Below are 22,533 nucleotides of genomic sequence, written 5' to 3' on the forward strand. Positions count from 1 at the left end.
TGTTTCTCCTCTTTTCCAGCTGTATGGCATTTGAGGTAGAGGAGGTAATTTGTAGTTGTAATCAGTGGCTAGTTTGTGATGAAATTGTAATGCTTTCTCCCCTTTCTGGCAAAGGGAGAGTAAAATTGAAAACTCCCTTCATCTTGCTTTTAGTTTTCTGCTACTTCCACTACAGTGGAATGGCTGAATCACCATGGAAATGTGCAAATGTGGGTTTTGCATATTGGTTTTAAGCCTTGAGCATCAAAAAAGTAATGCAAAAAGGGCTGGTCCAACTTCCCCCACGCAGGCAACTTTGTGTCAGGAAAGGAATCAGATGAATATTTTGCCCTCTGAAGCCTCTTCATTTCTCCTATCCCCGTCAGATGATCACAAAATAGAATTTTTACTTTTATCTCCTTGCAAAGAGCTGTTTTTGTTAAGCCCCGAAGGAAGGAAGGGGTGGAGGAGGTGGAGAGGACAACACCTATGCCTTGGTCTAGTTTGGGCCCTGACCTATGCAGTTTGATGATGCAGCTGTTGCTCTGACAACAGAATCTTAACAGTCAACACCTAACAAATTCACCGAATTGAGCAAAGACCTGAGAAACCCAAATACCCAAATTCTAGGAGCTTTTGTGGGGGCAGATAACAATTACCACTACTTAAAAGCTTGCCTTCATCAGCCGGGACCAGGTTTCCCTCCTCCCACCTCCCCTTTAGTTCCTTATAGTGTTTCCCCTTTCAAAAGTTTGACCATCAAGTAGTTCCCTCCCTATTCCTCTCATCAACTTCTTTAATGTGGTAAATGGATATTATAAAAATAAAAATTTTTTAAACTTTCTTAAAAGCAATGGCTCTCTGGGAGGACAGAGGCAGGAGTGCAGGGGGAAATTAGGCAATATAAATACAAAGAAATTTTAAAAAAAATTTTTTTTAACTGCCAGAGCCATATGTATTTGTGTGACTCTGTATGTATATTCACAAGTATTTCCTTGAATCTCTTCCTCTTTCTCCTCATTGCTTTATTACAAAGTTTTTAACAGTATTACATTTTTCTATTCATGTAAAAACCTGAGAATCAGAAGTCATCTCCAGCCCTTCCGCCTCCTGAGCTCCAGCATGGTATTTTTAGCTGCCTTCTGGACATCACCTAGACTTCCCACTAGCATATCAAACAAGTCCTAAAATTATTCTTTTACCCAAAACCTGCTCTATCATAGACCCTTGTATTCTCAGCCTTTGAAACCCAGTTGGAGGCCAACCCCTCTGGATGTGTCTGCTTCCTGGCCCTTCCCTAGAGCAAAATCGGCCTGTCAACTGCTCCCTACAGAAGGGACATTAGCCAGTGTGGGTTGCCTTGGATCACTCCCTTCTTGGAGCCCAAGATTATCAACTATGAGTCTTAGTGCTTATCTAGGTTGGGTTTGGTGGTGTTCCCCCCTCTATTGCTCAGTGATTATAGGATGCAGATACACTCAGGACTCCGTCTCAGAACACTCATTCTACAAAATCCTCAGTTTCTTTGAAAAACCTCCAGCTTCAGCTTTCCATAGCAACTCGGTATTGTTACAGTATTTCCGACGGGTCAGGATGTGGAGGGTGGGGGTTGGGAGTGGAAGGGTAAGGCAGCGTCTGCACCACTGAGCTCCCCCTGACTACTGCCCTAGAAAAAGTTGTGATCACCAGTGAGTGGGTGGAGCTGCCATGGAGGAGTCTCTGGGCAGAAACTTGAAGTGTTTGAGCTCTTAATTCAGCATAGCAACAAAAACAACAGCAGCCCAAGCTTGGAAGAGAGCTTAGGTCAAAAAAACCACAAGAAAGGTACCACCTCTTCCTTCTAGTCAAATTGGGAAAGTCAAGGCTGAGTGTGCATGCGTGTGTGTGTGTGTGTGTGTGTGTGTGTGTGTGTGTTTGGAACAGAAATCGAGTCAGATGCTGAAATTGAGTCAAAAGAGCTGAAATTATTTGGGATTTAAGGATCCTGAAACCGCTTAGAAGCTGCTTCCTAAAAAGGGCAACAAAGTGCCCCAAATGAAGAAAACGAGGGTGAAAACTCCCATTTAAGAACCTGCATGAATATTAGTCCAGTGTTCCAAAAAGCATGGTTTCTGCATGCTTAGCAACTCCCATGGTCACGTACATGCATGAGTAAGCTTTTTTTTTTTTTTTTGCTTTCCTGGTGGCTAACCTTAGATCTCCTTGGTGGGTGTGGTTAAAAAGACTTCACTATGACATTGCCCTGAGGGCATGTCAGTGTTCTCTGACCCCCTCCTTGACCCCTTGATAGGCAGGTAGAACACCTAACCTGTGTGGGTGGACAGTGAAATGTTAAGGCCTAAGCTGGTGCTTTCCAGCATTCTGCACTTTCCCCATAGCTTTGATTTTTCTCGTTTCATGTATTGCTGCCAACAGCTCTTGGTACCGCACCCCTTTTTTTTCCCCCAGACCTTCCTGAGTCAGAACCCTTCTACTTGGGGATGGCCTTCAATTCCACAAATAATAATGGGGGAGGAGCAGGTCTCTGACGTAAACTGTGGCCCACCCACAGCCAAGAGGAGTGAGTGTGTGTGTGTGTGTGTGTGTTTGTGTGTGTGTGTGTGTGAGAGTGTGTGTGTGTCTGGTGGTACAGCAGGGGTAGGGTTGGAGGTTGCATTTCTATGGGGTAAAAATTGCAGCCTTTTTATTTCACTTAGGCATACCTGGGGAATAATGTAGTTTCCACTCAGGGGATAGAGAAGAAAGAATGGTCTATTTAGAAGCAGTGTGATTATGGTATAAAAATGTTAGACCTGGATCCAAATCTCTCCCCTCTGGTGTCTACAACTTGAGTGAGATGTGAGTAAGTCACTAGATCTCAGAAGGGAAGGATAGGAGAGAATAAGCATTTACATGGCACCTACTCTGGGCCCCAGGCACTGAGCCCCAGGCTTTACAGATTTTGATCTGATTGAAACAACTCTCTGGGCTCCAGGTGCCTCATCTGGAAAAAGAAAGTAATGCCGTAGTACTGCACTGCTGACCCACTGAATATTAAAAGACCCAGAGAAAGGCCCCCAGCCCACTGGGGGGATCTTCTGTGACAGATTCATGGGAGGACCTGTTAGCAGTGCCTTTGATAACTACACCCTGAAGGGAAGACATAGGAATGGCATCATAGGTACATTGAAGGGATAAATAATTCCTGTGGCATCCACCTCACAAGGTTATTGTGAGGATAAAATGTGATAATATAGTTAGAGGGCTCTGTAAACCTTAAAGAAATAGGCAGCTGTCATAGCTAGGTGGCACAGTGCTTAGAACATAGTAGGTACTTCACTGATTGTGGGGGGGGGGTGTGGGTGTGGATTGTTTATACATATCACTTCCCTGATAGAAGGTAAGTTCTGTAAGGGCAGAAACTAATTTTTGTCTTTGTACCCCCAGAACTGGGCAGCTAGTTGGCACAGTGATAGAATGCTGGGCCTGGAGTCAGGAAGACCTGAGTCCAATCTAGCCTCAAATATTTACTAGCTATTTGACCCTGAGCAACTCACTTAACCCCGTTCGCCTCAGTTTCCTCATTTGTCAAATGAGCTGGAGAAAGAAATAGCAAAATACTCTAGTATCTCTGCCAAGAAAACCCCAGATAGGATCACAAAGAGTTGAACACGACTGAAAAAAAAAATGTCAGCTATTATTATTACTTTCTACCCTTCACTCCCTAATCCTCTAAAACAGTTGAAGGATTTTTCTACAGGTCAGTGAACTGGACTGATCCCCTCATTAATTTTTACCTTCATTGGAAACCTTGGAAATAATTGGAGTAGTTGGCTACCTACATGAGAGTACTTTAGGTGCTGTGGGCTCTTGTGCCTTCTAAAATTACCTCCCTTACCCCCTAAATGGGGTTGTTAGTGCTTTCCTCCTCCCTTACCCCATTATGTTTTGTGTTGACTTAATTGTATAAATATTGTATCCCATACACAATAAGAATGTAAACTCCTGGAGCGCTCAGATTCTTTCCTTTTTTTGTCTTCAGATCCTGGTTGTTTACATAGTAACCTAGCACATAATAGGTATTAATAAATGTTTGCTGCATGATGCCTGAAATCCCTTCCCATGAATGCTCTCTTCCTTCCTTGCCCTCCGTGTCACTGCTCTCTGGGTCTTCCTCTTCTTTTCTCAGTCTCCTTTGTTTAGTCATCATCCTGTACCTGCCCACTAAGTGGGGACATGCCCTAAGATTCCATCTTAAGCACTTTCTCTGTGGTCTCTGTGATCTCATCACCTCCTCTGGGATCAATTGGTATTGTGCTGGTAACTCCCAAATCTCTATATGTCATATTAATAACTCCGGTCCCACATCTCCACCTGGATGAGCCACTAGCATTTCAAACTCAACATGTCCCAAATGGAACTCAACACTTCCCCCTAAAACCAAGTTTCTACTTTTGTTTTCCCATTTTTGTCCAGGACACTACCCTCCTTCCAGTCCCTGCAACTTCAGGAGTCATACTGCACATTCCCCCTCTCACCTCTGTATACAATCAGTTACTAAGTCATATTGATTCTTCTGCCACATCTCACATCTGTTTCTCTAGTCACACAGGGACTCTGCCCCAGTTCAAGCCCTTATCACCTCATACCTGGAATACTGCAGTAACCCCTAACTGGTATCCCTGCTTTCAGGTTCTCCCATCTCACATGCACCCTCCATACAGCAGCCCACCGATATTCTTAAACTACAGATTTGACCATGTCACCCCCTACTCATAAAACCTCCTCTTCTAAGATAACATGGAATATCCTCAGCCTTCAGCCCTCCACAATCTGCCCTCCCAAAAAACTTTTCTAGTCTTAGTCATAGGACTTAGGCCCCTTTATACACTCTGTTCCTCTCAAACTAGCCTATTGGCTGTTCCCTGCACATGACAGTCTGTCTGGAAGGTACTCCCTTCTCACCTCTCTTTCAGAATCCCTAGATTCCTTCAGAGCATAGCTTAAGTATCCCCTCCCACACCAGGCCTTTCCAGATTCCACCAGTTAGTATTATCTTCCTCTTTAAATTACTTTGCATTTATTGTCTATGTGCTGTATCTTTCCCCCCCCTCATTAGAATGTGAATTCCTTAAGGACAAGTCCTCTGTGCATGTAAGCAGAAATTAATTTTTATCTGATATGTATGTTAAGATTATACAAGATTCCCTCCACCACTACAGAGATAGTTTCATTTAACAATCTTTTGATTATCAATATCAAGCAAGGCAGAAACATAGGGAGACATACTCTCAGTAAAGTCATCTTGCACACAGTTCAGACAGAAAAGAGATTTTCTAAAGATGGCAATATTCTCCTAATGCTCCTTTTGACCCAAGGCATCACTGTTGATTTTCTCAAGCCCAGTATCCACAGCCATTGGCAATATCAACCCAATAGTCCCATAGATGGGCGGCCATTTATTGAGTATCTCTCTGCTCTGTGCCAGACATTGCCATGGGTGGTAGGGATAGAACTATGATAAATTAAACAATCCCTGCTTGCAAAGAGCTTACATTGTCACAGGGGAGATAATATGTAGATCACTTATGAATTACAACTATAAATATAAATAAATAGGAATAAATACAGGGTAGCATAAGAGGGACAGTGGTAACAGCTGAAAGGGTCAGGAAAAGGATCAGGTGGTGTTTGAGCTTCCTTGTGAAGGCAGAAAGGTTTTCTCTATGGGGAGGTGAGGAGAGCTGCATCCAGGCCTCCCAGTCAGCCAGGCCAAAGGCATGGAGGCAGAAGGTCAATCTGGCTGTCTTGCACAGGGTTTGAGGGGAAGTGATAAGGCTATAAAGGAAAAACTAGCTAGACCACCTAAAGCAAGGAGGCCACAGGAAGCCATTGGAGCTTACTGAGTAAGGGAGTGGCATGGTCAGTTTTGTATTTAAGAATATTAACTTTCGGAGCATGGACTGAAAGTGAGGAGGGACTTAAATCTGCCTTTGCAATAAGGCAGGTGACAGATAATGAAGACCTGTACTAAGGGAGTAGCTGTGTGGATAGACAGAAGGGGTTAGAGGCATGACATGTTGTAAAGGCTGGATAAATAGGGTAAGGGAGAGTGAAGAGTCAGGGTTAATGCCAAGGTTACAAACCCAGGAGACTGGGAGAAGGGTGGTGCCTTTTCAGAAATAGGGAAGTCTGCAAGAGGGGTGGATCTGGAGAGGAAAGAGAAGTTCTGTTTCAGACACATTGAGTTTGAGATGTGTCCAGTTGAAATGTCCAATAGCCAACTGGTAATGTAGGACTGAAGCTTAGGGGACAGACTGGAGCTGGATATATAGATATGTGAGTCAGTTGTATAGAGATGATAATTAGCCCCAGGAGAGCTGATGAAAGAGAAGAGTAGGGGGCCTAGGACAGAGCCTAAAGGGGAGCTCACTCGAAGTGGTACTTGGCCTGGATGATAAATCAGAAAACAAGACTGAGAAGAGGTAGATAGGAAGGAGGAGAACCAGGAGAAAGTATTCAGTAGGAGAAGGGATCAGCAGTGTCAAATGCAGTAGATAGGTTGAGAAGAATGAGGCTTTAAAAAACCAAACCAAACCAAACTACCTGCTCTAGTAATTAAGAGATTATTGGGAGCTTTGGAAAGAGCAATTTGAATGATGACTGTTGATGCCAGGCTGGGAAAGAGCAAGAGAAAAGGGAGATTGTCCAGATTCTGATAAGAAGTTAGACAGGCAGCCACTGAGTTCATCAATATAATAGGATAGACAGACACTACAAATGGACAGTAGTCTGTGCCTACAGCTGACTAGGGGAAGAGCAGGCTAAATTGCATTTGAAGTATGGTGTACCATTTGCATTATTCCTAAGCAACATGACACAAAACCCTACACTTTTTTTTTAAAGCAGTTGGGGTTAAGTAACTTGCTCAAGGTGTTTCTTGCCAGGTGTTTCTGGGTGGGTGCTAAGTATCTGAGCCCGGGATTCGATCTCCAGGTCATCCTGACACTGGAGCCGGTGCTCTTACTCGCTGTGCTACCTAGCCGCACCAAAACCCTACACTTTCAACACTAATATTCTTCCAGGGATTTCATATGGCTGTGGTTCATTGAACACCAGTCTGTGAAAAATCAAAATTGTGAGTGACCCAAAGTACAATAAAGAGATGTACACATCCCACACACATTACCAATGATAATTTTTGCATAAGTGGCTTAAAGATAGTATCAGGACATGTAAGGAGGTGGACAAGTCATATTTTAAGAGCAAGTGATAACAAATGAATGCCCCATCCCTCATATTGGGATGTTTTATTCAGAATGCTTAAAAGATATAGAGAATGAGGACATAAAGTACATTGGGCAGAGCCCTATTGGAAGATATATTATGGGAAGGCATAGGCTAGAATCCCGTTGGAAGACAAGGTGTGGATGTGCTGTGAAATGCACAGACAGGCGTCCCCACATCACAAAAACATCTGTCCCAGAGGAATTCTTCCTAGAAGGAAAAATGCTTAATGCTTTTATCAATGTGTGGAGTAGATTTTAGATACTACAGAGAGAACTTCCTAATACATAGATCAGACATAGAATTAAGTCTTTTGAGGCAATAAGTTCCCTTGAAGAGCAGAGAAGGTGTTCAGGCAGAGGCCAGACAGCTGCTGCTGGGAAGAGATCTCATATAGAGATAACAAGTAGTATCATTGCTGGAGGATTTTCAGGAAAAGACATACATTGTTTGATAGGATTAGTGTGGTGTTGAGGAAAGAGGATTTAGAATTAAAGGCAGTGGCCTTGAATCTTGTCTCTGCAACTTACCGTGTATGTGACCTAGGGAAAGTCATTTAACTTTGCTACGGCTCATTTTCCTCATCTATGAAATAAGGAGGCTGAACTAGATCATCTCCCTTTGAACTCTAAATCTTATGATTTATGAATGGGGCTTAGATTGGACGGATAGCCCATGGAATGCCAACTTTGAGCTTCTTTGCTTCTCTGCACTAGAGTCAGCTTGAATGTATTAAGTATTAAGAAGAGAGTGAGAAGAAGTGGAGGTGCCCATTGACCTTCCCAAAGAGTTTAGTCATGAAGAGAGGAGAAATGTAGGCTAGCTAGTGAGGATTAGACAGGGGAGGGATGGGCATACTTATAGGCAGGGAGAGATGGAAGACTTGTGAGAAAGTGGGCTATTTATAGAAGAAGCAATCTACTGGAGGGAAAGTTATGATGGAATTGGGATCATTTGTGCATGTGGAGGGGGGTGTGCCTTGGCAAGGAAAAGGACACCTCTTCAAGTGAGAGAGGGGTGAAGGAGGAGATTCTGGGGTAAGATATCTACCTCCACTTGCACTCACTGCCAATTCTGCTTTGTAAATTTATCACTTGGAATCATTATTTTAGAACTAGAGATTACCTTAGAGCAGAATTTGTTAGCCTTTTTTATGTCATGGACCCCTCTGGCAGTCAATTTTTAGTTCAGAAAAAAAACATAGGATTATAAAGAAAACCAATTATATTAAACTAATTATCAACATAAAAAAACCTCCACAGACCTACAAGAATATCTGACTTAAAAATTATTTAATACTATCCCCTCATTTTACAAATGAGGAAACTCAGACGCAGAGAGATGAAATGACCCAAGGTCACAAAAGTATTAAGTGTCCAGGATTGTCTAACTCAGAATATAGCATTCTTTCCCTCCACAAACATCTCACAGACCCTTCCCCCACCTTCTCAGCTGAGAACCTTGCCTCATATATCCCTGAAAAAATGGATACCATTGACTGAGAGCTCCATCTTTTCCCATCCTCATTCCACATCAGTCAGACATCTTACCCCAGAATCTCCTCCTTCACCCCTCTCTCACTTGAAGAGGTGTCCTTTTCCTTGCCAAGGCACACCCCTCCACATGCATAAATGATCCCAATTCCATCATAACTTTCCCTCCAGTAGATCGCTTCTTCTATAAATAGCCCACTTTCTCACAAGTCTTCCATCTCTCCCTGCCTATAAGTATGCCCATCCCTCCCCTGTCTAATCCTCACTAGCTAGCCTACATTTCTCCTCTCTTCATGACTAAACTCTTTGGGAAGGTCAATGGGCACCTCCACTTCTTCTCACTCTCTTCTTAATACTCTTTAGTTTGAATTTCCAACCTCATCATTCAATTGAAACTGCTCTCTCCAAAGTGATCCCTTAGGTGCCAAAGCTGATGTCTTTTTCTCTGATGTTATTTTTCCCCGAAAATAAGCCCTATTGAGATTGCTACTGTAGTGAAGGTGATCCCCTGCGCTACACGCTACATTACGGTACCCTCTGTATGTCACCGTGTGCCCCCCCCCCTCCCTCGTGAAACGCACGCCACGCTCTGAGCTGCATCCAATCAGAGCTGCAGCGGTGAGCGTGTCATCCTGTTCTTCCCCAGTGATTTGCTTATTGAATAAAGGTACATTTTTTTGTTCACATTTACCTGTTTATTAAAATTGCTGTCAATGTTCATTAAAATAAGCCCTCCCCTGAAAATAAGCCCTCTGGTGTTTTTCTGTCCAAAAAATAATAAGACAGTGTCTTATTATCGGGGAAACACGGTAGTACTCTCTCCTGGTTCTAACCTTTTACCTATCTGATTTCTCCTCAATCTCCTTTGCTGAACCTTGAACCAGGTCACAACCACTAACTGCGAGTATCCCACGGGGCTCTGTCCTGGGCCCTCTTCTTCCTTTCTGCTATTTCCCTTTGTGATCTCATCATCTCCTGCAGATTCCATTATTATCACTATGCAGATGATTCTCAAATCTATTTATCCAGCCCCAACCTCTCTCTTGACCTCCAGTCTTGAATCTCCAACTGCCTTTCAGATATCCCAAGCTGGATGTACAGTAGGTGTCTTAAACTCATCATGTCCAAAACTGAACATGAATATTTCCCCCATTCCCAAGCCCTCCCCTCCTCCAAACTTTCCTATTGCTGTTGAGGGTACCACCATCCTCCTAGTCACCCAGGTCCACAAACTACTCACTCCTGACTTATTCTCAACTACTCAGTCTCACCCCTTGTATCCAGTTTGTTGCCAAGTCTTATAATCTACCTCTATAATGTCTCTTGTATATGCTCCTTTCTCTCTTTGATGCTGCCACCACCCTGGTACAAGCCTTCATCAGCTCACTCCCAGGCTATTCCACTAGCCTGCTTTGGTTTTCCTGCCTCAGCCTTCCCCTATTCCAGTCCGTCATCTAACTCAGTTATCAGAGTGTTCTTCTTAAAGCACAAGTCTAACTATGTCTGTCCTCTATTCAATAAACTGGAGTGGGTCCCCATTACCTTTAGGATCAAATATATCATCGATCCTCTGGTTTTTAATGTCCTTTATATCCTGGTCCCTTCTCTACCTTTCTCTTCTTCTGTCTTACTCCCCTCCACACTGATATCTTTGCTGTTCCTCACCAGATTCTGTCCTTCTTCACTGGCTGTGTCCCCCATGCTGAGAACCCTCTCCCTCTTCACCTCTCTCTGCCTGCTGGCTTTTCTGGCTTCCTTCAAGTCCCAACTGAAATCTCATCCTCTGCAAGAAACCTTTCCTAGTCCCCTTTAATGCCAGTGCCTTCCCTTTGACTTCACCTCCCATTCACACTGTCTATATCTTGTTTGTACTAAACTGTAAGCTCCTTGTTTTTGCCTTTCTGTTTCCTGTATGGCATATAGTAGGTGCTTAATAAATGGTTGTTGACTTGACTCAAGGGACATTCCCCTGGCAGATACAACAATATACCCAAGTAAATAAAAGGTAGGGAATAAAAGGGATAAAAGAGAGAATACTAGTCTGTAGAAATAAGCAGAAAGGGAGGAAACACAACAGCTGGCTTGATCCCTTTCTTGTCCCTACCCAGGCCTAGGTAAATGTAGTGGTTTAAAAGCATGTGCCACAGAATGAAAGGTCTGGAAAGCAGTAGTTTTTTTTAAAAGTGCTATTTCTTTGGCCTTGCAGATTTAAAGGCTGAATTGAGCAGAGTTAGGACCAGACTATAGAGGCATGGAATCATTGTGAACTGGCAAATCAGATTCTCCAGGAAGTTGTTCAGCAGCCCACATACACCTCTCCACAGCCATCTTTCCTTTTTCCTGGCCTTCCTCCCATTCAGCAATCCCCACAAAGAGAAAAATAAACCTAGTTTTAAACTACAGTTTTGACTGGAGATTGTGACCCTCTGGCTCACTCCCTGCATTCAGGGTTAAGCTATCCAGGGGAGAGCACTCTCTCAGCATTATCACAAAGCTCATTAGAGCTGCTGAAGGGTTGCTCTTTCCCCTTCTGAGTTTCTGTGGGAGATTCAACTCCTGCTGTTCCCATCCTGGATCAAGAAACCAGTTTGCTCTGGCTGCCCAAACCTCCCCACTGGCTGCATTCTTGCCCATGAGCTCATTGTTTTGGCTTCTGTGTTTGCTCCTATCCCCGGCAGTGGCAAAGGGCCCAGCCAGGGCCCCCAACTAGCTGGGACTGCATTCCTTTCAGTATTCCCCGCCCCCCAACATCCTTCCTACCCACCCACCCCATCACGTGGTCCTCTGTGTTATGCATGTGTGTTTGTCAAAGCTTGCCTGGGACAAGGTGTACATGTAAGAGGAGCCAAGAGCCAGACAAGGAAAAACGAATGTTGGGTATTATCTAGGTCCAGACTCCTGACTGATTCCCCTTTTTGGTTGTGGTTGTTGTTTTTGTCCTGAAATGATCATCCTCCGTGTCTTCTGCCCCCTCTACTCCCACCCGTACTTAATTCGTGCTGTGCTGTATAATCTGGCCCACTCATAACATGAACAAAGTACGTATGTGACTTCTTCAGTCTTCCTCTTCTCACCCAGCCTACAAATATATTCAAATTTCCCCAGCCTTCAGTTTCTTTTTCTTTCTTGGTCTGTCTCTGAAGATACAGGTTTCATAGTTCTAGCCCTCCTGTGCCCACTCAGAGTGGGAAGGGATGTTTCCCTATGGAAAGAGGCATCATATCTCCTTAATATATACCTTGAAGCCCCCAACCTATTATTAAGTCTTTGCTCAGGTTTTATTTGGGGCCCCTTCTAGAGGTTAGGCAGATCTCTTTTGGAAATGGGAAGTGACAGGAGGAGTGTGTGTTTCAGTGATCACTAATTTAAAAAATCACTTAAGCTCCCTTTCCCATTATATTGTGGCCAGTGGGTTTGGATGACATGCCATAATCATTCGGCTCTGACGAGGGGCTCTGGGTTCCTTATCTACAAAATGAGGAGGGTGGGACTCAGAACCCTAAGGTGACTTCCAGCTCTAAAGCTTTCATCCATGACCACTCTCCCCACCCCCCAGTGGTATAGAGAAACAGCTGGGCACCTGGGAAAGAACAGCTGTTAGGTTTGAGGCTTTGTTACTAGTGAGCATTGTTTGTTGATTTCATTTCTGTCTCAAGGCTCAGGTGGCCAGGGCAGTGGAGGAAGGGTGCCTGGCCAGGAGGCAGCAGGAGAACCCTCTTGGCTGCTTGGTGAGGTTTTGGATGCTTGCCGTGCTGTCGAGAAGCAAACAGCCCCAACCCCAAGAGCAACAACTGGCTGGGGCTGTGGGAGGTGACGTTTCATCTTTTCTCAGAAATCCCTGATGAGATGGAGGCCAAGAAATACCACAGAGGAAGAAGAGGGAAATAGTGTTTTGAAATGACTTTTGTCTGAAGTGAGCTTTAGTTTTGCAAAGAGCTGCTTTCCTGGGGGAGGGGGCTGAGAGGAACAGTAGAAAAGAAACTGTCAGTGCTTTTCCACAAAGGAAGAGCTAAGGCCCTTCCTCTCTCCCTCTACCCCCTCCAAAGGCCATCAGGGATCAGTGGATTTCAGTTTGGAAGCAGGATAAAGGTCTCGGCACTCTCTTTAAACCATCAAGGGGATGTAAATGTTATTGACTGTCTCAGGAAGGGGCCATAGAGATAGATAGGTAAACTGCACAGTGAATTGAGCATTGGACTTGGAGTCAGGAGGACCTGAGTTCAAATTTGACCTCAGATATTAGCTGTGTGACCCTGGGCAAGTCACTTAAAGCTCTCTCAGCCCCAGTTTCTTCATCTGTAAAATGGAGATAATGATAGCACCTACCTCTCAGGGTTATGAAGATAAAATTAAAATAATACTTGTAAAAAGCTTTACAAATCTTAAAGGGCCCTATGAATACTACCCATTACTAATAGAGTACAGTACATTCATCTACTGCTTTATGCTTTAAAAAGCATTTCCTCCACCCCATGGGGTAGGTGTTGTTGTTGTTCAGTAGCCTCTGACTCTTTGTGACCCATGGGGGGTTTCTTGGCAAAGATACCAGAGTGGTTGGCCATTTCCTTCTTCAGCTCATTTGACAGATGAGGAAACTAAGGCAAACAGGGCTAAGTGACTTGCCCAGGGTGACACAGTCAATAAGCATCTGAGGTGGGATGTGAACTCAAGTCTTCCTAACTCCAGACACAATAATCTATCCACTGTGCCACCTAGCTGCTCCATGAAGTGGGCAGTGCAGATAATTATCCTCAAAATAGAGGCTCACAAAGCTGACTTGCCTAGGACTCCGAATTCAGTGTCTTGTGCTACTCCCTGGATTTTCTAATCTGTCAGTGAACATAATAACGTATGAGTTTCCTACCTCAGAGATGGAATGCAGTAGCTGACTTAAAAGTTAAGAGCACTGCATGATTAAGGAACAATTAGAGTGACCTCCTTGGTGGTCAGTTACTTTCCTATGCATAGATTCCACAGAGACAGCAATTCCACCAAGGGATAACTGCAGGAAGTACTGGAAGTTTATAAACCAGCTCTTGGACAATCAGTAAGTCAGTCATTAAGTGCTTTGGGGCTAAACTTAACAAGACCAGTCAGTCTACAATAGGGTGACTCCACTTCCTTTCCTCTCTCTCTTCTCAACTCTCTACAATCCAACTTCTGACCTCATCATTCCACTGAAACTGTTCTCTCCAAAGTTACCAGTGATCTCCTAAACTGTCAAATCTAGAGGCCTTTTCTCAAACTCATTCTTCTTCATTTCCTGATGCAGGTCCTTATCACCTCATGCCTGGACTCTTTTAATAGCCTACCAGTGGGTCTGCCTGCCTCGAGGCTCTCCCCAGTCCAGTCCAACCAAATCATCCCTCTCTACTCAACAAACCCCAGTGGCTTTGTATGGCCTCCAGGATCAAATACAAAATGCTCAAATCCCTTCCTGACCTAGCCCCTCCTGCCAAACCTAACTCCCTGCCAGGTACTCTCTGACCCAGTGACACTGGTCTCCTGGCTGTTCTAGGAACAGGATGCCCCCATCTCTCAGCTCCAGGCATTCCTTCTGGCTGTCCCCCATGCCCGGAATGCTTCCCCCCTCATTTCAACCTACTGGCTTCCTTTAAAGTCCCAACTAATGTCCCATCTTCTACAAGAAGCCATTCCCAACTTCTCTTCATTCTGGTCCCTTGCCTCTGCTGATTGTTCCCAATTTATCCTGTATGTAGCTTGTTCATATTTGTTTGCCTATTGTCTCCTTGAGGGCAGGGACTGGCTTTGGCCTCTTTTTGTGTCCATTTAGCACAGTGCCTGGCACATAGTTAATTCTTGACCTGTCTGTAGCCTTTGACATTATTGATCACTCTCTACTCCTTGATTCTCTTCTCTCTAGATTTTTGGGACACCACTCTTTCCTAGTTCTCCTTCTACCTATCAGGCCCCTCCTCTCAGTCTGCGCTGCCAGGTCTTCAGCCAGGTTAGGTCCACTAACTATGACTGTTCCACAGTGTCCTGGACTCTCCCCTTTTCTCGCTCTGTAATACTTCACTTGATGACCTCATCAGCTCTCATGAATTGAATCACCATCTCTGTGCTAATGATTCTCATATCGGCCTGGCCCTAACCTCTAGTCACACACCTCCAACAGCCTTTCAGACATAGTGAACTGGACATCTTAAACACAATGATGTCTAAAACTGAACTCATTATCTTCCACTAGATCCTCCCCCCTTCCTCCTCCATTAACTTTTGGGAGGGCATTACCATGCTCCTAGTCCTCAAGACTCCTGGCGACATCCTTGACTCTGCTCTGTCTCTCACTACCCCCCCCTCCCTCCTCCAGTCCATCACTAATGCTGTACATTTCATCTTTCAGCATCTCTCTAATCTGCCCCTTCTCTCCTCTGACACTGCCATCACTCAGGGACTACTGCAATAGCAGCTGGTGGGGCTGCTTGCTTCAAGTCTCCCCATTCTAGTCCATCCTCCATTCATCCACTGAAGTAGTTTTCCTAGAGTAGAGGTCTGACCACTCACCTCTCCCCACCCCACTCAGTAAACTCCCGAGCTCCTCACCTCCAGTATCAACTACAAAATCCTCTGTTTGGCATTCAGAGGCCTTCATAACCTACCTACCCCCAACCTTTCCAGTCTTTTTGGAGGAGGGAAAGCAAGGCAGTTGGGGTTGTGACTTGCCCAAGGTCACACACTGTCAAGTGTTTGAGGCTGGATTTGAACTCAAGTCTTCCTGACTCCAGGGCTGGTACTCTAATCATTGTGCCACCTAGCTGCCCTCCAGTCTTCTTATACCATACTCCCTGACACAATGGCCTCCATGATGTTCCTCCCATAAGATTCTCCATCTTTCAACTTCAGGCATTTTCTGTGGTGATCCTCCAAGCCTGAGATGCTCTCTTCCTCATCTCTGTCTCCTGACTTCCCCAGCTTCCTTCAAATACCCATTAAAAATCCTACCTTCTATATGAAGTCTTTCCCAACCCCTCTTAATTTTAGGGTTTTCCCTCTGTTTTTTCCTATTTATCCTATATATATATATATATACATACACATATATGTAATCGGCATTCCCCCTCCCCCCCTCATCAGATAGGGAACTCCCAAGGGCAGTGCCTTTCTTTTGCCTTATTTTGTATCCCCAGCCCTTAGCACAGTGCCTGGTTTATAGTCAGAGCTTAATAAATGTTTGTTGACTGACTGACCTTGCTTTCTGTTCTCGTCCTCTCCTTGATCTCTCCTTCAGCATTTGACAATGAGATTACTTCTTGATACTTTACTCCCTTGGTTTCTTCCACAATGAACTTTTTATCTTTTGATATAATTATGGGACATTAGATGTTTTTGTTTTTAAATATTATTCTGTTAATAATTTCTGATTCTTGAACCATCCTTGCCTCCCTGGCATAAATCTAGCTCGATCACAGTGTATAATTTTTGGGATAACTGCTAGGGGTCTTTTTTTTTAGGGGGGAGGGTAAAGGGTGGGGAGGCAGCTAAATGGCCTCAGTGTTGGGCCTGGGGTCAGAAAGATCTGAAGACTAGCCTTACATACTTACTAGCTGTGTGACCCTGTCACTTCACCTTTCTTGACCTTAATATATTATAGAAGGAAATGTCAAACCATTCCAGAATCTTTGCCAGGAAAACCCCATGGATAGTATTGGTGTGCTGTTGTCTATAAGTCACAAAGAGTTGGACATAATTGAGCAACAGGGTCCTTTTTTTTGGCCAGGATTTGGAAAACTTTTGAATAGATATAAATGATACTGGTTTTTAGTTCTTTCTTTGGTTTGCTTTCCTTGTTTAGGGATCAGGATTTTATTTGTCTCAGAAAAGAAGTCACAGTGCATTCTCATGGTTCTTCTACCTCTCTGACCATTCCATCTCTGACTCCTTGTCCTCTTCCTACTCTTTAAAGTGGGTGTCCCCCAAATGTAGCTGTTCTTGGTCTTCTTTTCTCTCTCTTGACTCTTTCTCATGGCCTACACATCCATTCTAATGGGTTTGGTATTGCCTGTGGATAGATGACTGCCATTTTCATTTTTACCACCAACTCTTTCCCCAGAGCCCTAAATGCCTCTTTCCAGCTCTCTGCTAGATATCTCCACCTGTGCTGCCAGGAATTCAAACTCAGCCTTTCTAAGACTGAACTTACGCTCCCTGTAAAACTTGTCCTCACCCCCAGAGTCAGTCTTTTCATTGGTGGCCCTGCTGCCCTCCCATCCACTCAGGATCATAACCTTATCTCCTTCCCTAAAGGTGCCAAGTCCAATAATTTACATTTTGTTCTTACAGTCTTTCTCACATCTATCCCTCTCTCCACCTCCAAAACCACTCTGCAGAGACCCGTAGCAGCCTCCTCCATAGTCTGGCCCCCAGTCTATCCCTTTCCCATCTGCCTAAAGGTGTGGCCCAGTGGGAGGCGTACTGATCTGGAGATCTGGGTTCAAATTCCAGCTCTGCTACAACCTGGGTGATACTGGACAAGTAATAACTTCTTGGGGTTTAATTTCCTCATCTGGGTGATTCCCTCTTCACACTGTTGCTCCAAGTAATCTTTTTATTCCACCATACCCCATATATCACTTCTTTTTGAAGCACCCTCAATGGTTCTCTACTGTCAGTTAAATAAATAATAAACTCCTGATTTTGTTATTCGAGGCTCCCCACAGGCTAAGTCACTTGCTTTTCCATCCTTATTTTATACTACTCATTAGTCAAACTGGGCCATTGTCACCATGCTGATTCAGGTCTGTCTTTGGCTAACACCATCTCTATTCATCAAAGTCCTTCCCTTCCCTCAAAGTACAACCCAGGTTTCTTTTTCACCTCTTCAGTGAAGCCTTCCTTACTCGGCTTTTACCGATGCCCCACCCGGTGAAAATTACCTTCCCCTCCTCCCATTTCTCATAGCACTTTGTCTAACTCCCTCTTTGCACTTACCACAATATTCCTTTGTCATCTGTTTGTGTATATTGTCCTTCCCTCTACCTAGCTGTAAATTCCTTAATAGTGAGGTCTGTAGTCTATCTTTGTATCCTTAAATTTTGGCCAAAGCACCTTGTATAAAGTAAGTGCTTAATTAATGTTAACACATTGAATTGAAAAGCAGCTAAAACTGATCCCAGCTTGCATTTCTGTAACCAGAATGGGGGCAAATAAGACATTCTTAGCCAGGTAGATCAGAAGTTCAGCCAGACAGGAAAAATACCTTAACCAAAGAAGGCTCTGTGTTTTTTCTGTAGATTCTCTGCCATCTGGAACTCCTCTGTAGAGCAACCAGTCATAGGGGCAAGGCTGGTACTGGCAAGGGGCCGGGCTTCATGGCTCTATGCCTCTGTCCGGTTTTCCACCCCCAGAGCTAAACATCCCAGAGTAAAAAAGGCAGTTCATTATGTGAGGAAAGTGACAGGCAACGGTTTGGAAAGAAACCAGAGATGAAAAGAAGGAAGAAGGATTGCTAAACTCAGGGGCAGATTATTGTTGAAACTTTCCCATCTGCACAGAAACTCTGGGAATAGCATCTTCTTTGATAAAACAAGTGATAGGTCTGGAAACATTCCCTGATCATCCTACTAGCTTAAACTAGAGACAGGCTTTCAGGGACACAGCTAGTGTCTTGTCACTGTGTGTTTGAAACTGACCCCTACATCAACTCTCTTTCTCTGTAAAACAGATTCACCTCTCTGCCTCGCCTGTGCACTTTGCTGTGGGGCCTTGGCAGGTACAGACTCTTTGGGCTTCCAAACCCTTGCCATGGGAAGACCTTCCAGATGTCATCTCGTCATTTCCTGCCCTCCTGAGGCTTCTTCCCCAAGCTGTCAAGACAGGGTTTTCTCTAGTACAGGCAGATTTTCTGAGGGTAAAGAGACCCAGCTTCTGCCCCTTCCCCCTGCTAATGCTCTGAAGTGCTAATTCCTCCTTTTTGCTGGCAGATGATGTCAGGCCTCACTCTGACTTCACTGGGAATTCTTACCCTGGCTTCCCTCTCCTGGGGTCTTCTCACTTCTCTAAGGCTAAAGACTGGGACACTTGCTAGTGCTGAACATAGTCTTCCAATTTAAGCTGAGCTACTGGTATTGACACATTCAGATTCAGGTGCTTTACCAAGGCTCTCTAGTTCCTGAAAGTGCTCTCTGGAAAGGGTGCTTTATTTAAAAAAAACAACAAAAAAACTTCTCACCACCTGCGGAGGTCAGACATTCCTCACCCCCATCCCCACCCCCACCCCCTTTACTCCTTGCTTCACTCTTCAGGCTATTTCACACCCCCCTCCCCCTTACAAAGAGAGCAGTACCCAGGGGGAACATAAGCAGGAACTCCTCTCCAAACCCCCCTTCAATCCAGGTAGTTTCTCCTAGAGGTGAACAGAGAAAGGGTCCCTAGCATATTTGCCCTGACTTAGTTTACCCTTCCTAGTGCTGCTGAATGGTGACTAGTAAAACTAGGAGGGAAAGAGAAGTGAAAGCTGATCTGGTTGGGGGGAAGGGAAAGGATACAGTTTCCACTTATATCTTGGGTTCTGATTCTACCCCCTGATCTTCCACCCGTGCTGATCAGGCTCCTCCTTTTGATTCAAGTAGGCCCAGACCCGCCAACCCTATATATATTTTCTTTTCAACACTCCTCCTTGGTGGCATAGCTGAAACCTGAGGATTGCTGGATTAGCATCTACATGGCACTTTTGTTGTAGCTTCATTTCTGGTGACTGGGGAAGAGATCAAATTTTAAGGTGAAAGATAGGCCTGGACGAGCCTCAAGAGTGGCTCACTACCCTCCCCCCCCCCCCAGCTGTGGGCATCTGCTCTCTTGGGACACCCGGGGCTAGGGGCTTCCCCCAAAACTAAGTTTAGCCCCAAGGCCCCAGCCCAGCTGGGTGTTTACCCAGGGGAAGAAGGGAGATCTGAGGGGGAGGGGGACGGGAATCCTTGCCTAGCTAGGCTCCTCTGGCCTCACCCCTGTATATCTATATACTCGAACCACAACCCCCCACACCCTCTGACAGCCTCTCCTTCCTACTAGATACACCGGAAAAGCTGCACATAATAAGCTGCATACATGTAAAAACCACCTTTGAACATCTATCCATATATTTGTATTTGCCTTGGCAAATTCCTTCATACTACTTCCAAGAGTGTTTAGTGTTCTCCAGATCTTTCCCTAAATACCTGGGGATCCTCCACTCTCATCTCTCCAGTGGGGACTCAGCTTCCTCTCTCACAGGTTTTTTTTTCCCTCAGGGTTAGGGAAGAGGAGGATCAGAGGTCAATGATGTGGTAGCTGGACACATTACTTCCCATCCTGCCCCTTCCCATGACATCCCCCACCCACCCATCCGAGACTAAAGGAAATAGGGTAATTGCTTAATATGGAATTGCATTTCCCCTTCCAACAAGGTCTGATGTAGCTGTGCTGACCTCTTACACTGACCCTAAGTGACCAGAAACCCTTGTATGCATCCCGCCTCAAAAACTGATGTGTGCATGTGTGTGTGTGGTGTGTGTGTGTCTGTGTGCTGTGGGGTTAGCAAATCTCTCACTACTCCAGCCCACAGGAAGGCCACCTCTTCCCTAGGTAAAGTCCAGCAGCGTCAGGGTGGTCTCGGAGGGAAAAAAGGCAAGCTGGAGCAGAGGGGAGCCCTTCAGTTACTTTCCCCACTTATGATTGGCTCCCCAGTCTTAGGCCAAACCCAAACCTGCCCAGCAACAACCTCAGAAGGCACAGAAGGGGGCGGCCCCCACAAAAGGGAAGTCAGCTGAGCCACATCCCCAGGCCGGCCCAGCCCAGCTCTTCCAGGAATTGGCAGGGAGGGGCCTCAAGCCCCTTTCACCCCGCCCTCTTGACTGACTTGGGTAGTTCTGCAGGATTAGTCCCCCTCCCCTCAAATTCCAACCCCCACTCCCATTTATCTGGGACTCTGACTTACTTTTTCCCCCTTTGAGAAATTTCTCCTCTGAAGTCTGTTGTGCATTCGGCACCACCTGTTAGGTATCTCCTGTTGTAGCTAGGTGGGGGTGAAGAAACCCCTACCTCAGGCTAAAACTGTTTATATTTTAGCTCCTTCTGACCTTCCTTAGGAGTTTCTAAATACCTAACCCTTAGGCACTTCCCCCTCAGAAAAGGCCTGTGTCCTCCCTTGGAGGGAGTATCTGAAGGGCAGGTTAAAGGACCCCTCCATGCCAAGCAAACGACAGTGTCTTATGCCTTGTGTCCCCCACCATACCTAGCACTGTGCTGAACCCACAGGCACTCAATGCATTGTTTCTAGGAGGTATGGTCAGGCTGGGCCAAAAAGACGTGGCCCCGCAGAGGGAAGGGAGCATCATCCCTGCGCCCCATGATCTTTTCTGTTTTATCAGCACGTATCTTTGCAGCATCCCCCAGCCCCAATAACTGAGTTCCCAGCTCCCTGGATTCACAGGAGCAGGGGGAGAGGGTGTGTGCTAAGATCAAACTGCTCTCCCCATCCCCCAAACTATTTACCTTGAGAGCAGGAAGGGGGTGGGGTGATGAGACAGCTCGGAGGAATGTGCCTTTGGCAGGACATCCAGTACAGTAACTGGGCCTGGCCCCTCCCTCGGTCCCTCCCCCAAGGCCCCTCAAGCCCCATCATGCCCTTTATCCACCCAGTCCCCTTTTAGGAAAGTATGAAGGGCATCGAGCCCTCAGCCCCTCTGGGCAGCCTGGATGGGGCTTCTGTAGGTTTCAGGAAAGTTACAAAGGCTGGGGACGGGCGGGGGGGGGGGGGAGGGGCCTTGGGGGAGGGACCGAGGGAGGGGCCGGGACCAGTTACTGTACTGGATGTCCTGCCAAGGGCGGGGGGGTGCTGCGGGTGGGGGAGAGGAGGAAGGAAGGAGGGGCCGACGCTGAGCAAGGGGACGGGCAGATACACAGAGAAGCCCCACTGAGGGAGAACAGAAAGGGTGCTGTTGGGGTTTTTTTGTAAATGCCCTACAGGAAACTACAGAAAAACCTGGGACCAGGCCTGGTGTTTTTCCCAGGGAGCCCAGGACCCAGGAACCCCAGCCTCCAAATTTAGAATTGGAAGAAGCGGCGACCTCTAGTGGCCAAACATTAAAACCTGCAGAGCCCAAGGTCTGTTTCTGTTCCTAGCCTACCACTGCCAAAAGTGAGCCCGGTACGTGTCATTCAGGTATTGTGGTCTCCCCTATTAGCGACTCAGCCTTCAGCCCTCTTCAAGCAGCTGCTCCCTTCTCCACCCTCCATCCTGACTTCACCCTGGCTGGGAGCCCCGGATGACTGGGTTCCCATGAGGACAATGTGGAGCCTGTTTCTTATTTATCACAGTCGTCTTTAATAAAAAATAAATTAGTTCTGGGGTGGGAACCATCCTAGGGTGGGGGGGGCAGGGGTTAGTGCATCCTAATATGCAGCACATTCTTCCCTCTTCCATGTCTCTACAACCCTGGCTAAACTGGTCCCTTCTCTGGATTGGGAGGGGATGAAAGGAGAAAAATGGAAGTCATTTGTTCCCAGGAAGTTAAGGGGACAGAGTGGAGGGAATGGGTGCTGGCGGTAAAGGTGAAGGGCTGAAGATGTGATTCAAGGCATGAAAAAATGTACCACGGTAAGTTTGATTTAGGGAACAGGGCTGGTGGGGGAACAATCAAAGCTCCAGAATAAACTTTTGCCTTGGTTTTGCCCAGTTGGAAGAGGTGGGGATTGGGGGGAAGGCACTTCATATATCCCAGCCTGTCTCAGCCAGGGGCCCTAGCTAGCAAGAAGTCACACGGTCCCACCAGCAGTAGCACCCAGGGACACAGAC

This window comes from Petaurus breviceps, unplaced genomic scaffold (assembly GCF_028583685.1).
Source record: "Petaurus breviceps papuanus isolate PSGF00001 unplaced genomic scaffold, PetGlider_PUasm1.0 186, whole genome shotgun sequence".
In the NCBI taxonomy this organism is placed as follows: domain Eukaryota; kingdom Metazoa; phylum Chordata; class Mammalia; order Diprotodontia; family Petauridae; genus Petaurus; species Petaurus breviceps.